This window comes from Ctenopharyngodon idella, chromosome 5, assembly GCF_019924925.1.
Source record: "Ctenopharyngodon idella isolate HZGC_01 chromosome 5, HZGC01, whole genome shotgun sequence".
In the NCBI taxonomy this organism is placed as follows: Eukaryota; Metazoa; Chordata; class Actinopteri; order Cypriniformes; family Xenocyprididae; genus Ctenopharyngodon; species Ctenopharyngodon idella.
Genome location: NC_067224.1, coordinates 44,753,821 through 44,770,647, shown reverse-complemented (window position 1 = coordinate 44,770,647; position 16,827 = coordinate 44,753,821). Strand labels below are relative to the sequence as shown.

The following is a 16,827-nucleotide window of genomic DNA, read 5'->3' as shown; positions in this document are numbered from 1 at the left end:
TACCTCTCTTATTTTATTGGACATACAATATTTTTCAGGGAGTAACCACGCTTTCTTCCAGTGAATACTGTCAAAAAAATTGTTCCAGAAAAATTTACATCTAGGGGATGTATAAAGTATGTAATGTAACAATAGCTTTATATGTTTACTATTACATTTTTTATCAAGAAGGGAAACTCCATCCAATAAAAGTTTAGGCATAATTGTTTTTCTCTCATTAAAGAAAAGGTGTGTTTTAAATAAGTGCACATAACTTGGAGACAAAGCTTTGATGACAGAATTGAAAGTTCTAGCAGGCAAAGGGAAATTATACAAAGACATAAATTCTTCATATTCCAGTATACTGCTATCATTTTTAAATAAACCCAAAACAAAAACAATACCTCTATCATACCACTTGTCTATATAAAAGGATTTGTTTCGGATTAAAATGTTTGAGTTATTCCACATAATTTCTTTGTGGGGAGAAAAGTTGTGCACATAACACAATTCCCAAGCAAGTAAAACTTTGAAATTATCTAGATAGAAATCAGTAATTTAGAAGAATCTCTAAGCCACCTAATCTATGAAATATGGCATTGGGGATATAGTACTAGATTGAGTCATTACTTCAAAGACATTTTTTCAACTAACTAATTCTAAAAGAGCTGACCAATTCCTTAAAATTTAAAACTTCCAGTCCACCCTCAGAACGTCTATTAGACAAAACAGATTTCCTAACTTTATGAGATCTGTTCTTCCAAATAAAATGTAATAACATTTTATCAGTATCATCACAAATTTTGTCACTAACATATAAAGATAAAGAGGGATAAACACAACGAGACAAACCCTCTGCTTTGGATATAAGAACTCTTCCATAGATTGACAAGTCTCGTTGTAAACAACAATTAAAGACTGTTCTAGTTTTCGTTATTTTAGGTGAAAAATTAAGTTGTTGGCGGAGCAATCTATCTTTAGTAAGGAAAGCCCTCCAGTGGCTTTGGCTGAACTGCGGAAGAACTGATGACGGCACTGTTTAATGTTTGGTCGACCGATCAGCTGAAAGGTTTTTTTTTTTTCCCGCCCACATGTGGAGATCAAATATTCAAGTTGTTCATTCATTTTCCCTGAACGAAAAACGAGTCTAATTCTTGTTTTTCGTTTTATTTGAAAAAAATGAAAAACGGAAAAGGTGCCGTTTTTTCATTTTCCGATTTCTGTATTAAATCAAAAAACGAATGACCAAAAGGTACTTTTGCGTACATTCCTTTTTCCTTTTTTAAACTAGAAATGAAGCTATGCACGATCATTATTTTATTAAAAATAATATAAATGATATACAACTTGTTTTTTTTTTTTTATATGTAAAAATGCTAAATTTAATTTCTAGTGTTTTTGCGTCATACACAGACGCTAAAAGTGCCCTCTAGTGCCTGACTCGCATCAAAACGCCTAAAAAACAAGACATTGATTAATGTTCATTCCAATTCCCTAAATTATTATGTTTTTACAATTATATTTTAACCTAAGGACCATTTCTAAACCTTAGCTCTTGTTTAGCGCTCCAACACATATCGAGTTCCCGCAAGCGGCCCGCTTGTATAGTCTCGATCGTCCAAAAGCCCAAAACGACATCTAAATTACTGTGACTTTTTTGTCTGGCTGTTAGGTGTTTTATATCGAGATTTTTTAAGATAAGGATTTGCTTTATAGCCTAAACTGATGTCCTGCTGTTCAAATTGAAAATACCCCAACATATGTCATGATGACAAACTTATACCCCAATATGTAACTTTTCATGAAGACAAATTTCCCATACCCTTTGCCTCAGTGGAGGTTTGACATTAAATGTTTCTCAATTCTCATTGAAAGCAATGCGGTACGGCTGGGACATTAACGCTTTACGTGGCTTAATCCTACTAAAACAACAACCAGTAAAACTAATTTCTCGCACATTTTCTTGTCATAACAGCATCTAAGACAACGGCAACGCAAACAAAGTGGAAATACAGTATTTTTATGTTTAGTGGTTTTCTCTAACACTGAACGTGTAAGCGAGTTGCCTTCATATTTGGCCTGACCTGCTTGTCTAAAGCTTCATTGGTCTTTTAATATCACTGTCTTAATGCATTAAGCGTTTTCTTTATTACTATATTCTTTGTTAACTTTATTTTCTAGGAAAATACTTAATGTGTTAGCTAATTTGTGTTCATAGTGTGGGCTCATCTGCTTGTCTGTAGCCTAGCTGTATTTATAAGGTCAGCATTTTTCACATGTCGCTGGGCGCGTTTGCCGTCAATATAGCATTCTTTTGGACATGCGGCGGTATCGGACCCCTCGTGAGTGAGAATGGGTTGACTTTTTAACGGGAACAAGAGGGGAGCAATCTCGCCAGTCACCATGTTGGGACAGGTGTTCTGCAATTCCCGTTTCAGTTTTAAAATCAAGTTATCTATTATCATGGTTTTAGAGACATGGCTCTCGAAAGTGTGGGAGAAACAAGTAACAAAGGAAAACTTGTAAATGGACATTTCTTCGACTTTAATTTTCCATGTTTAATTTTGGTTTATAAAGATGCAAAACGTAATAAACAAAAATCTGAAAAGAAGTCAATATTTATTTTGTGCGCATGAAATTTGTGTATTAATTTAAATTTTGGTATTCAACATAGCATTTAAAAATATAACAACCGTTCGTTTTTTGTTTTCCTCGACGTGGTTAAAAAAACGAAAAAAGGAATGGACGCAAAAGTACACGGACCCCAAAAGATACACTGACCGACATACCGTGCCATCATCAGTTCTTCCTTAGTTCCGCACAGCAGAATAATAGTCCTCCTCTGCGGCAGTTGTATGATTCTTAATGCGTTTATTGCAAATACATTTAATATTTTTCTCATCAAACAACCAGACTAATGAATGGTTCGACGCAACCTGTACCGGAGCACAGCCTAGACAGGGCTTTCTAGACCAGCGGTTCTCAAAGTGCCAGGGGGTCCGCGAAATAATTTGCTATAGCCTACCGTATTATAAAGATTAGTTTAAGTTATACCCTTCTGAGGATCCCCTTCCGGCGCGCTCACACAGTATCAGTTCTGGCAGAGCTGACTTTTCATCGCAGCCTGTTCATTATTAAAATAAAATACATTCAATCAAACGTATAAAAACGTTTTTCTGCTTAATTTAATTTGTCTGTTGTACAATATAAAGATGACGGTAAGTCATCAACTGTCACTTGCTGTTATTCCAAACTCATTTCTCTGCATGCCTTCTTTGCATAGTTAAGCATCCAAGTTACATCGCAAATAGGCTATGGAAACTTCGGACTGATTGAGAGAGAGAGAGAGAGAGAGAGAGAGAGAGAGAGAGAGAGATTCAAAAACTCGTTTAGGTTTGGCGTTTAAAATAAATGTTGTTTGTAACCAATGGCACTAGGCTACAATATATATATTTATTATATTTATTATATTATTTATTATCATTCTTTTTTTTCGAACATGGAGTGAGGGGAAGTAAAATACACATAGCCTACTTAGTTTATTATGTTTGTTAATCTTGTATTTGTGTACAAATTCACTTATGGCTCTACGCATGGCTAGATAAATGGTTACAGGTGTTTATTTAATAAATATGAATGTATCTTCTCCCGTACACTGTCCATTAGTATACTTTTTAGGCCTGTTTTGTTTAGCTGGCCAACTGTCAAAATCGCACACACACACACATTCTTGTTCGCACTTGTCTATTTAATGTCAGAGACTTTCGCTTTTTCTACCCGGATGCAAATCTGTCGTAAAATAATCCTATGTAATTCCTGTCATATTTTCCAAGCGTTCTGAAGGTATACTCTGTATGGTTTAGTGAGAAACAAACTGAAATTGCAAGTTATTACATTTACAAAAATCGTAAAATCAGTCCTGTGTGCGAGTGCGCAGCAGTTTGCGGTGCGTCCTTTGGGGATACCAGTTATAATACATTTTAATAAAACACAAGGCCTACATTATCTCAGAAGAGAATGTATTTTAATCTCTCTGTTGTTCTCCGGATGTCAGATAGTCAGAATGACAGTTCTTGCATGAACGTTATAGGCCTATTATATACCCAAACCCAGGTCAATGCATTATTCTTTCCTTTTTGTATTAGTATGTAAAACTATTTAATTTACAACTAATTATATTTACTTTATATTTAATTTCATCGTTATTCTGGTTGTTTGATGAGAAAAAGAATAAATGTAGGTATTTGCAACAAACGCGTTAAGAATCGTGCAACTGCAGCAGAGGAGGACTGTTCTGCTGTGCGGAACTGAGGAAGAACTGATGACGGCACAGTTTGATCTTCGGCTGACCAATCAGCAGAAAGGGGCGTTTTTCTTTTTTTTTCTTTTTTCTTTTTTCTTTTTTTCTTTTTCTTTTTTTTTCGTTTAAACAAATTAAAGAAAAAGTAGCCATTTTCTTGTTGTTCTACTTGTAATATTAAATCAAAAAACGACTGAACGAATGATACACGTATTCATTCACATGGCTGGTCTTTGTGTGCAATTCCACAAACCTGGAAGACCTTTCAGTGTTTTTTAGAAAGAAAATTTTAAAAGATAAAAAGTAGTAGGGAGAATCAATGATTTATGAATAATTTGAGAATTATTGTGAGAATAGCATGTAATCATGTAATCAATAAAAAAAGTAACTGTAGTCTAATTGCGAGACTACAGTTGTAATATACAGCTGTAACATAATCTAACAAGTAGCTACTTGATTTTTGGAATCTGATTATGTAATCCAGATTACATGTAAGCAGTTACTACCCAGGGGTGTGTTTCCCAAAAGTATTGTTAGCTAACTAACATTGTAGGCTAAGTTCTGTCGTTACTAACATAGTTCAGCGATTTGCTGTTTCCCGAAACCATAGTTCAAACGAACATTCGCAAACTGCAAACTTGTGTGGTTGGATCGACAGATCTCGAGCTGTGGTTAGATATGGCGGGCCGGAAGGTCCAAAAATATGACTACCGACTTGTCGCGGGAATTCACTATACAATTGCCAGTAGCCACTGAGTTTACCACTGATAGGCCGGCGGTGCATCTGTATACACACTCTCCTCACGCAGCGAACGACTCACTTTCCTCACGCAGCTGACCACTGACTCTCCTCAGCGGACGACTCACTTTCCTCACATAGCTGACCACTGACTCTCATCAGCTGGCGACTCACTTTCCTTACACAGCGGACGACTCACTTTCCTCACGCAGCAATTGACTCTCCTCATGTTTCTTTTCAAATACTGTGATGGTGCAATAACTAACAACATCTAGTAAAGTTTATCATTTTTGTGTTGTAAATGTAATTTATTCTGAAGCAATATTCCCATCAGTGTTCTGTAAACTGTTACTGTTAAGATGTAAACTGTTAATAATCAGATGTAGGGATTTTACCATTATTTTTTCCAAGGCAGAGGAAACAGAATCTGCATCAGAAGTGGCATTTAGATGCATGTATAAAATTGAATATGAATGTGCAAAACAAGCATGAAAAACACTGTTTAACAACTTTACAATAAAGATCTATAAAGCTTTTGTGGATTTTACAAATTATCTTTAATATACAATATTCTGAAAAAGTGACATTGTCATGCTTAAACACTGGTTCTGCAGATTTTTGACATTTCAAAATTGCATTGTTTTTGTAACCATCACATTAGTTTATGGTATATGTTACTTTCATGTTTTTTTTTTTGTTTTTTTGTTTTTTTAAATCAGCTTACAACAGATTCCTTATTTGGTAACACCATTCAAAAGAGCATTCACTACAAATAACATTTTAAACAAGGCACCAACAGCTATACCGCTTGGGCCCCTAAACAGTGACTGTTTCACTGAGTCTTAGTGCCTGTAAATAAACAACAAAGCAAAAACACTGACTTGACCTTAGGGGATTGATGTTTTGGGTGTCTTCTCAGAGTACAGCCTGCCGAAGCGATGCAGGGGCCTCAGGATCTTCAACAACACCACAATCCATGGCAGGAACAGGACCATCCCAGTCCACTCCAAAGTTAGTGAAATCCATCTGTTAAACCAGGATAGATGAAGGGGTTAGTTCAGTTTGAAATATCTAGTGTTAAAAATATATCAAATTATTACATTTAAAAAAAATGTATCGTTATAGACAATTAAAAGTTGTAATTAATGTCAAAATAAAAACAAGGCACAAGCTGCTGTGACAGAGATTTCAAAGCTAAAGTGTGTTCTCAGGCAGAGTACCTAAACCTCCTTAAACACCATGCAATAAAATAAACACAAAGCAAACAAAATATAATAATTTATTAATAACTGTAGTTCTATGCAGTGTGTCAGGTGGTCACCCTAATCCAAATCCTGCTGAATTATCTAATGTTGTTTCAATACAACTCACTGGATCAGCTGGAAAATATGTGTTCAACAGTTATATAGCTGGTCTTCTCTGTGTAAACATAGAAGAAAAAGAGAAACAAACAGTCACTGTTACTACAAGAAATTGTATAAAAGTGTGTATAAATATGCACACTACCAGATGAACATTTGGCTACAAACATTTCTTCCTATAACTACATTTTAAACATTTATGTCAGTGGTTCTCAATGTTTCTTTGAGGCCAGCTTCCCCTTTTCCATTATCCCCCCCAGCCTCCCCAATCACCCCCCATATAATAGCGGTTTGGACAATGGATAGATAATATATTAGTGTTGTTCTTGCTAGTAGTAGTAGTATTATAAACACAGAATAATATTCAATACTATTCAGGGAAGCATGTAATTGAATGCCAAATAAACATTTTAATTTCACTGAACAGTTGGAATATAATTATTACTATTTTCCAAGAAAGCAAAACAGCCTAAAACAAATTTGTTTTACACTCATAAATATAACAGAAATATAATAGAAATTTGTCATTCAAACTTAAATTAGGGAGCTTATTAGGAACACCAGCCAATGAAAAAAGAAGCTTTCTTATTAATCCACTGGAAAACAAGAACAATAAAACAGTAACATTTTCTTAAATGTGTTTAGTTTAACAACACCAGTTTTGATATAGTGTCTGGATGTAAGCCAGAAGCTACATTAATTTGAAGTCACACAACTGTGCTACAGACAAATAACACAAACACTAAAGTGAAGAGAAGTTGCTATGGAAAAGTCATCTCATTTATTCAGATAGGTATAAACTGGCAGGTTTTAGACCACACTACATCATACTCTAACGGTGCAACACGTCCCAACAAAAGCAAATGGAACCCGTTATTGTGAGACAGTATACACTGGGTGTGGCACGATGCATGTTGTTACCTGGCCCACGAAGAGGATGCTCCAACATAAACCGTGCCACATCAACATTCTCACCGCCCTTATCACTCCTCACTCTACTTGGCAAACCAAACTGCTCGACAGCTTCCAAAAATGCCTCCAAAACTGTTGCTGCCTGGTTGTTGGTGGAAGCCTTCAAATACATGATTTTACGGCTGAATCCATCTATGCCCCCATGGATGACGATGCGCCACCTTATAGGATGCACAACCAGTTTAGCTGTTGCACACACTTTCTGCCACCAAATTCAAATTGAATGTGCTGTGTTCAAAGGCATTGTAAATCACTATAAACACACATTTTATAGATATTCTTTTAATAATTTAATTTGGCATTAAAAGGTTAATAAGCCAATATAAAAGCAATTTCATGATTTTGAAAACGTTTACAGTATCACACATAATTGTTTACACATACAAGTAGGTCTTTATCCATGAAAAATATTTTTCCTATATATATTTTTGAAACTAGCAGAGGTCACTTACAGAGGATCATTATTATAATAGGGGGCCCTTGGCATCAAAAACCCCAGACTTGGATCTACATCGTAAAAAGCCATAAATAAATAAAGGTGACTTGACTTAACTTACTTGATGCCTGAACTCTTGAGATATCCAGACACCATGGCATATCCTGAATTCGGACACTGTTGAATGAATTCGCTAACCACCTTTTTCAGGTCTTCAGCTGATATCTGGGTGTATGTTTGTTTCACAGAAAGCCCATATTCTTTCATTCTTCTCTTGACAGTGCTCAAACTGACATGCAACAGGCATGATATCTCAGGAATCGTGAAGTCTAGCTCAAGGAGGTATTCCAACTGATCCATGCTGATGTCAAAAGCAGGCCGTCCCTTCTCACCAGTATGTTTAAGCACTGGAGCTTTGTAGCCATGAGATGTAAATTACATTTACAACACAAAAATGATAAACTTTACTAGATGTTGTTAGTTATTGCACCATCACAGTATTTGAAAAGAAACATGAGGAGAGTCAATTGCTGCGTGAGGAAAGTGAGTTGTCCGCTGAGGAGAGTCAGTGGTCAGCTGTGTGAGGAAAGTGAGTCGTTCGCTGCGTGAGGAGAGTGAGTCGTCCGCTGTGTGAGTCAAGTGAGTCGTCCGCTGAGGAGAGTCAGTGGTCAGCTGCGTCAGGAAAGTGAGTCGTTCGCTGCATGAGGAGAGTGTGTATACAGATGCACCGCCGGCCTATCAGTGGTAAACTCAGTGGCTACTGGCAATTGTATAGTGAATTCCCGCGACAAGTCGGTAGCCATATTTTTGGACCTTCCGGCCCGCCATAGTTTGCGACAATACGGTTTCGGGAAACAGTCATGACTAGCTAGTTGATTTGTTCAACGATACATAGTACTATGGTAGTTAAACAGCGAGTTGCGTCGTCGTATGGGAAACGCACCCCAGCACTATTGACATCGGTGAGCATTTAACTGAGATCTGCATCAGACTGTAACTCCGAAATGAATGTGAAATCCAAGTGCACTTACTTTTGAAAAAAATTTATTAGGGGCAAAATTGTTGCTCGTGGTGGAAATTATGCCATTTTGTGTAAAAACTGGCATGACTAGACAGTTTTAATGTGATTTTCATTTAACAAGACAAAAGTTGGAATCAAAATCAACCCTGGGACATAAAAGTAGCTGTAGAATAAATTACAATGTAAAAAATAATATTCAACAATATTGAATATTCATCATTATTATTTTGGCCACACTGATACTATTGAATGAGAACTTTATTTTTAACTCTATTTTTCTGGGCCAATACAATATTCTCTCCTTTCACTCAGGAATGCCCATGGGAACAAGAATCATGAACATGGAGACTCGTCTCTGTTCACAAAACTTCTTCAGCTTTATTTTCTGCCCGTTAGCTTTTATATGTTGTCAAACAGTGGTGTAGCAACCGTCCAATGAGAATATTCATTAGGACAAACAAGGCCAAGTATGTTAACCCATACTCAGAATTTTTACTCTGCATTTAACCCATTCAAGTTAGTGCACACACATTAGGAGCAGGGAGTTGTGAATACACACACACACACACACACACACACACACACACACACACACTCACACACTGCATGGACACACACCCGGAGCAGTGGGCAGCCATTCGCTGCGGTGCCCGGGGAGCACTGTTCATTCATTCCCCCACCTACATTTTTCCTGCCATGTTGAGAATCAGCCCACAGTCTGACACTCCATTAGTCCACGGCTGGAGAAATGCAGATGTGGCAGTAAGTTCTGGACCAAGATCAACTTCTCCCCTCTCCCTATCTAACTCCCCATCTTTCCTGTGTACTCCAAGTTCAGTGAGTTTATACAGACTGAAGAAAGGTTTCATAGAAAGAGGGAAAAGTGGGACAGACAGAAAAGTCAGGCTGAGAGGTTTATTTTACAATCCACCCATTTGATCATAGGATGATCAGGTGGTCTCAGTGTAACTTTTCTTTACAAAACTTAATTATTTTCCTTTACCTTTATTAAATAGCATAATCATAAAGCATATTCAACCTTCAAAAAACATCCCCTTAAGGATGAAAATACCTTTAATATAAAGCTCACAATAATTGCGCTTGTTACTGCACAAATCTAAAACTGGAGAGCAAAAACAGCTGTCTAACTGTAAACACTGTGTTTTCAATGTAAAACGCTGACGTTGTTCTCTGTTCCAGGTTCCAGAACGGCAGAGAGAGAGAGAGGGACAAAGACTGAACCCTCTTCTTTCATTTTTTTCAGTCTCATTGCTGCTCTCTGTAATTATTTGCCCTGTATTTTACCACTTGTTCAGTTATGTGATAACATATATGCAATATAACCGTGTATATGTGTTTTTTCCCCCTTTTTATTTATTTATCTATACTTGTATGACTTTTTACATGTTTATTGCTTTGGCAACATTGTGCTATCCCACAGTCATGCCAATAAAGCTGAATTGAACTGAACTGAACTGAATTGAATTGAATTGAATTGAATTGAATTGAGAGAGAGAGAGATTTTGATTTTTAGAAAACTTTATTTACATTAATTATACAAATTTCACATTCTGTTTCATCTTATACTATCACCAAATATTAAAAAATTGTTTTCAATTTTACAGAGTACCTCTTCACAAGTCCAAATCATTTCAAAATCCAATAGGTTTTTCATACATAAATAAAAAGCAAAATCATGTCTAATTCTTGTTTTTACAAGTCCTTTAAAAGCATTCACTACATTACATTCAGTTCCACACTCAACTTTCTGTTTTCTACTTAAATAAATAGACATTTTTGCTTTTCCTATAATAAAATTCAGCAAACACCCCCCTTTTTTTTCTTTGCTTTAAACTCCTTGAACCCATAAATAAATACAGGTACACTGAATATTTCATTAAAATCATCAAAAATCACTTTCAACACTTCAAATAGAGATTGCAACCTTTCACAGTATATATAGCAATGAAAAATGGTTTCTCTCTGCCCACAAAAAACACAACTATCTTTTACTTGTGGATTCAAGATAGAAATGAAGGCATTAACTGCAACAATACCATGCAAGATAACATACCCCACATTGGTTTAAAATTGGAATCAACATTTAATTGACTACACCATGGATTATCAGAACGATGTACCAACTTTTCTTTGTTCATCACCTTTACACACATTTTATAAAAACATTTTCCTCCAGTAAATTTAAAATTTCTGTCCCTCAAATTTTTTGACACTATTAAAGGACAGTTAATATCCACATCTGGCAAATTATCATTTCAAGAATTATCATTTCTGTGATGTTGAATAATCAAAAGCATCCACTCTTCTTTACATAAAGAGCTTTGACATTTTTCCAACATCTGGCCAACTACTCGTTCAGAACGAATTCCAAGTCTTTGAGTCAGTACAACAATATTACTTTGATTCCGTCCAGCCACTTCAATTAGATCCTTCAATGTTATAATCTGTGCATTCTTCAATTTTTGTCCAATCCATGATGGTATCTCGCAAGATAAATTCAGATGAGACCCATTAGTCAATGGTTCTAACAACAACCAATTTAGGGATTTTACATCAGTAGACCTTGTTATTTTCATCAAACACCATGATTTTCGAACACCTTCATAAAAAAAGACATTTCTTTCCAATCTATTTTCTTACAATTTGTCCAAAATAATTCTTTACTTAATCCGAGCTTCCCAACCACGCTTAAAAGTTTAAATGCTACATTTGTCCAAGGCAGCTTTTGTTACAATAATTTTACAAACTGCAATCTAAAAGCTGCTTTCCTACTTTCAAGATGTATTAAACCTTGTCCTCCCTCCTCTAAGGAAAGATACAACACACTTTTAGGAAGCCAGTGTAATTTATTCCATCAATTTTTGTTAGTCTATTGACATCTTCTTGGTCATTAATTAACACTATTACATCATCAGCGTATGCTGACAACTTTACAGACATATATGTACTATCATATTTGAAACCACACATACTCTTCCTTATTTGATTTAAAAAAGGTTCCAAAGCAATAGAATATAACATTCCAGACATTGAACATCCCTGTCTTATTCTTCTTCCAACCTTAAACGGAGCACTCAAGCCACCATTGATCTTCAATATGCTTTCAATGTCCTCATAAAGGACCTTTATTATATTTATAAAACCATGAGGAAAACCAAAAGATTTAAAAGTATCCCATAAATAACAGTGTTCTACCCGGTCAAAAGCTTTTTCCTGGTCTAATGAAATCAGACCACATTTTAAGCCAAAAATCCTTGAAACCTCTAAAACATCTCTGATTAATGAAATATTGTCAACAATTGACCTGTTGGGTATACAATATGACTGATCTATATGTATTATCAATCCCATCACTTTTTTTAATCGATTAGCCAAAGTTTTAGATAGGATTTTATAATCAGCACATAATAATGACACTGGTCTCCAATTTTTGATTTCCTTTAAATTGCCTTTTTTTGGGAGCAGGGTTAAAACTGCAGCTCTGTGGTAGCTGTCCTCCATTCAAGCTGTTATTCAGAACTTCAAGCAAATCATCTCCCAAAAAATCCCAATAGGCCTTATAAAAATCAACAGGAAGACCATCAATTCCTGGTGCCTTCCCATTTTTTAAACTTTGTAAAGAAGCATACAACTCCTCCTTTGACTACGGTTTCATCAATTCTTCATAAAATTCTTCAGGCACCTGAGGAAGATCTTTATAAAAATGTTTTGCCAATAAATCATTTTCTTCATGTTCACTTGCATAGAGCTCTTCATAAAAAAAAAAATTTAAAAAAATCAACTGCTCTTCTTTGTATATCCGACATTTTAGTGATTTCCTTCCCATCATTGGATTTTAAACAATGAATTAACCGGCTTTGGCCATTTTTTCGTTCCAGGCCAAAAAAAAAAAAAAAAAAATCTAGACGGGGCATCCATTTCAGATATATTCTAAAATCTTGATCTCACCAAAGCCCCTTGCACTCTGACTCCTAATAGATCAGTCAAAATTGCTTTTTTCTTTTTCAAAGATTTAAAATAATCTTGATCTCCTGTGGACCCACATAAATTCTGAAGCTCCACAATATCAACTTCTAATTTAGTAACACGTTTGCACTTTTTATCCAGTGTCGAATCACTAATCAATAACTTCACTGTTCTCACATAGCCATCTGTACCACTGTGTACTTCTGTTACCTTCGCTAACTTCCATTGACTGCGTGGAGCAGTGTCATCTTTCAGAATGACAATGTCATTGACCTTTGCATTTCTACGACGTTTGTGCCATTTCTGCCTGTGTTGCAGGTTTAGAAGATATTCTTTTTCTCCATCGTGACCAGAACACATTTGCTAAATACTGCACCTTACGCCATCTCTTGCGAAGGTAAAGGTCTTCCTTCACAAACTCTCCAGGTGGTGGCAAAATTATTGAAGACTTCATCGTCAAGATATGGTTAGGTGTAAGTGGCTGCGGACCAGATGGATCATTCAGGTGCTCTGTGGTTAAAGGTCTGCTATTCACGATAGCCATGACTTCATAGAGAAATGTTCTTAGAGAGGCACTATCAAGTCTTTGAGCTGATTGATCCAGAATGGATGTCAAGACACTTCTTATTGTTCGAATTTGCCTCTCCCAAATGCCACCCATGTGACTGGCTGATGGGGTGTTCATGATGAACTCACAGCCAAACTCCTTTAGGCGTTCTTGATTCATTTCCTTTAGTGCTTCAGCAAATTCTCGTCTTGCACCAACGAAATTAGTGCCCTGGTCAGATCTAAGTTGACGCACTGGTCCACGTATGGCAATGAAAGCATGCAAAGCATTAATGAATGCGTCAGTGGACAAATCATCCAGCATTTCTACATGTACAGCCCTGGAACACAAACATGTAAGTAGAAGCCCATAGCGTTTCAACTCCTTTCTTCCTTCTTTGACATAGAAAGGACCAAAACAGTCCATCCCACAATATGTGAAAGGAGGGGTTGTTTCCATGCGTTCCTGAGGAAGATTCGCCATCCTTTGCTCTTCCGTGCATCTTCTGAGTTTCCTGCACCTACTGCATTTGTAGATATATGGAGACACTGCTTTGCTACATCCCAAAATCCAGAAACCGTTTGATTGCAGCTCATTTATAGTCATTCCTCTCCCTTGGTGATACACTTGTTCATGATAATGTTTGATGAGTAACAATGATATATGACTATGTCGTGGGAGAATTGCTGGGTGTTTCACATGTGGGTGCAATGCAGCATGTACTAAGCAACCTCCCACCCTGAGGATACCATGCTCATCTAAGAAGGGATTCAGGCGATGCAGTTTGTTTGTGCTGTTGTTGGACCCAATCTCCTTCTGTTGCTGGAGTCTCTGGATCTCATCACAAAAGGCTGATTGTTGGACCATTTTGATAATGGTAAGCTCTGCATCCTTTCTTTCTTCAATGCTGGTGGCTTCATTGACCCTTGGACTTGGATCTTTGACTTCCTTGGCACGTCGCTGAAGTCTTGCAATAGCTTTTACCACTCTTGTCCAATCTGAAAACTTGTGAAGTCGATCAGGCAATGAGCTTTCTTCCCTTGTTTGAGTTTTATGAACTTGAGCTTTTCGCATCTCTGGGTCATTGTCTACGATCTCTCCCACCTTAACATCTCTGGGCAGTTCATCTTGCCACAGAAACTTTGGTCCTGTAAACCAGTTGGAGGATATGAGCTCTTCTGCTGTAAGGCCTCTGGACACATAATCGGCAGGGTTCTCTTCAGAGGTCACATATCTTCATTGTTTAGCACCTGTACTTTGTTTGATGCGCTGAACACGGTTTGCTACAAAGACATGAAATCTCTTTGCGTCATTATTAATGTACCCAAGGACAACCTTTGAGTCTGTCCAGAAGTACTCATCTAGGTCGTCTATTTCTAGCTCTTTTCTGAGCAAGTCACTTGTTTGTACAGCAACTACTGCCGCTGATAACTCCAGCCTTGGTATGGTTGTAATCTTAGTAGGAGCAACTCTGGCTTTGCCCATAACCAAGGAACAATGAACATCTCCTGATGCGTCAATGGCTCTGAGATATGTGCATTCTCCATATCCTGATGCACTAGCGTCAGAGAAATGATGAAGCTCATAACGCTGAACTTCCTTAAAGGTCGACGGGAGATAACATCGCGGAATCTTCACATCAGCCAAGTGTCGCAGATCTGAAAGCCAAGCTTCCCACTTTGGTCGCAAATCTTCTTTAAATGGTTCATCCCAACCAGCTTTATCTTGACACATCTGCTGTAGTATTTGCTTACCAACAAGAATGAAGGGTGCTGTAAAGCCGAGTGGGTCATATATAGAAGCTACAGTGGACAGGACACCTCTTCTAGTGAGTGGTTGTTCTTTAACCAATACTCTGAACTGGAAGCTGTCAGATCTGATGCACCATTTCACACCAAGTGCCCTTTCCATTTGAAGCTCACCCAAAGCCAAGTCATGATCTACAGCACTCTGAGCACATTCTGCATGAGGAATCAATGCTTTCACTTCTTGACTGTTTGATACAAATTTATGCAAATTAAGCTTTCCTGTGCTACAAAGTTCTCTTGCTTCTTTAATCAGCTTGATAGCTTCATCTACAGTTGAGACGCTTGTCAACCCATCATTGACATAGAAATTTCTTTCTATGAATCGAATAGAGGTTTCACTGAAGCAACCACGACCTTGAGCGGCGATATGCTTGAGGCCGTAGTTGGCACACCCGGGTGATGAGGCTGCACCGAAGATGTGTACTTTCATCCTATAGACCTGTAGCTGGGATTCTAGATCTCCTTTCTCCCACCAGAGGAACCGTAAGTAGTCTTGATCTTCTTCCTTTACATGGAATTGGTGAAACATGCGCTCTGTGTCACACATGATTGCCACCGGACCCTTGCGGAAACGACAGAGAACACCTACAAGGGTGTTTGTTAACTCTGGACCAATTAGCAAATTAAGGGATGTACCTTGGAACTTTGCTGAGCAATCAAAGACTACACGGATCTTCCCAGGTTTTTGAGGATGATAAACCCCATGATGGGGAATGTACCAAGCAGGGTTCTTGTCAGTTTCTTCAGCTGGGACCTTCTCAGCATCTCCTCAAGTAATTGTCTCATTCATAAAGTCTACATAGTCTCTATAGTATTTCTCATCTCTTTTAAGCCTTTTTTCTAAGCATTTGAGGCGATGAATAGCACATCCCTTATTATTGGGCAAGTTTGGTCTGTCGTCTTTGAAAGGCAAAGGCATTTCATAATGACCATCTTCTTTGTGTCTGAAGTTTCCATTTTTGACAGAAAACGTAGATCTTCTTGAGAAATTCGACTGTCCTCTGCTGCCTTTTCATTGAAGTCAGACTCAAGAGCTTTGATGACATTTGGTGGAGTGATGATTTCCTTGATATGTGTTCTACAGATGTACTGAACTTCACTTGTAAGATTGAGAGAAGACGGCAGACTTGGCATCACTTGTTTCACTATGATGGCATCCCCGTAGTCTACAGAAGAATTTCCATAGCCAACAATGCTCCAGCCTAGATCCGTTCTTTGAGCAAAAGGCTGATTTTCTTTAACAGACACAATTTCTCTAAGGAGAGCTTGAGGGCAGTTGTAGCCAATCAGAAGGCCAATATCACAAACTTGTTGAGGAGCAATCTTCCCAGCTATATGCATTAGATGAGGCCACGCTCTTGCAGTTTTGGGTGTAGGAATGTGAGTTCTGTTTGCAGGGATGAACTCTCTTGAATAGGTTACTGGCAGAGAGATCTTCTTATCTGAATAAAATCCTCTCATCACTAGACCAGCTACCTTCTGGGATGGAACAATTGTACTCTTGGATACCATTGTTGAGAGCTTCAGCTGCACAGATTCCTTCTTCGTGTCAAGAGCTTGAGCTATCTCTTCCAGGATGAAGGTAGTATCACTCTGGGTGTCAAGAAGTGCATATACCAGAACTTCATGATTTGGTTTTGGTAGTTGAGAACCATACTGGTACAACTGTAGAGGTAC

The 16,827-nt window shown here is 37.4% G+C and overlaps 1 protein-coding gene and 1 long non-coding RNA gene across 5 annotated transcripts in view; both read right to left on the bottom strand.

Moving 5' to 3' along the window:
* The window catches only part of LOC127512278 (L-asparaginase 1-like), a 172,063-nt gene that overhangs the window by 91,271 nt on the left and 63,965 nt on the right, over positions 1-16,827 (bottom strand). The gene's annotated exons all lie outside the window — the stretch shown is intronic.
* The window catches only part of LOC127512292 (uncharacterized), a 33,412-nt gene that overhangs the window by 13,491 nt on the left and 3,094 nt on the right, over positions 1-16,827 (bottom strand). The window contains exons 1-4 of one of the 3 annotated variants that reach the window (XR_007930172.1): positions 7,909-8,555; positions 7,301-7,512; positions 6,390-6,437; positions 5,900-6,044 (exon numbers count right to left, since the gene is read on the bottom strand). This is a non-coding gene — a long non-coding RNA (uncharacterized LOC127512292). Of the gene's footprint in view, positions 1-5,899; positions 6,045-6,389; positions 6,438-7,300; positions 7,513-7,908; positions 8,556-16,827 lie in introns of those variants that run through there. The other 2 variants (XR_007930171.1, XR_007930173.1) reach the window with 2 other exon arrangements.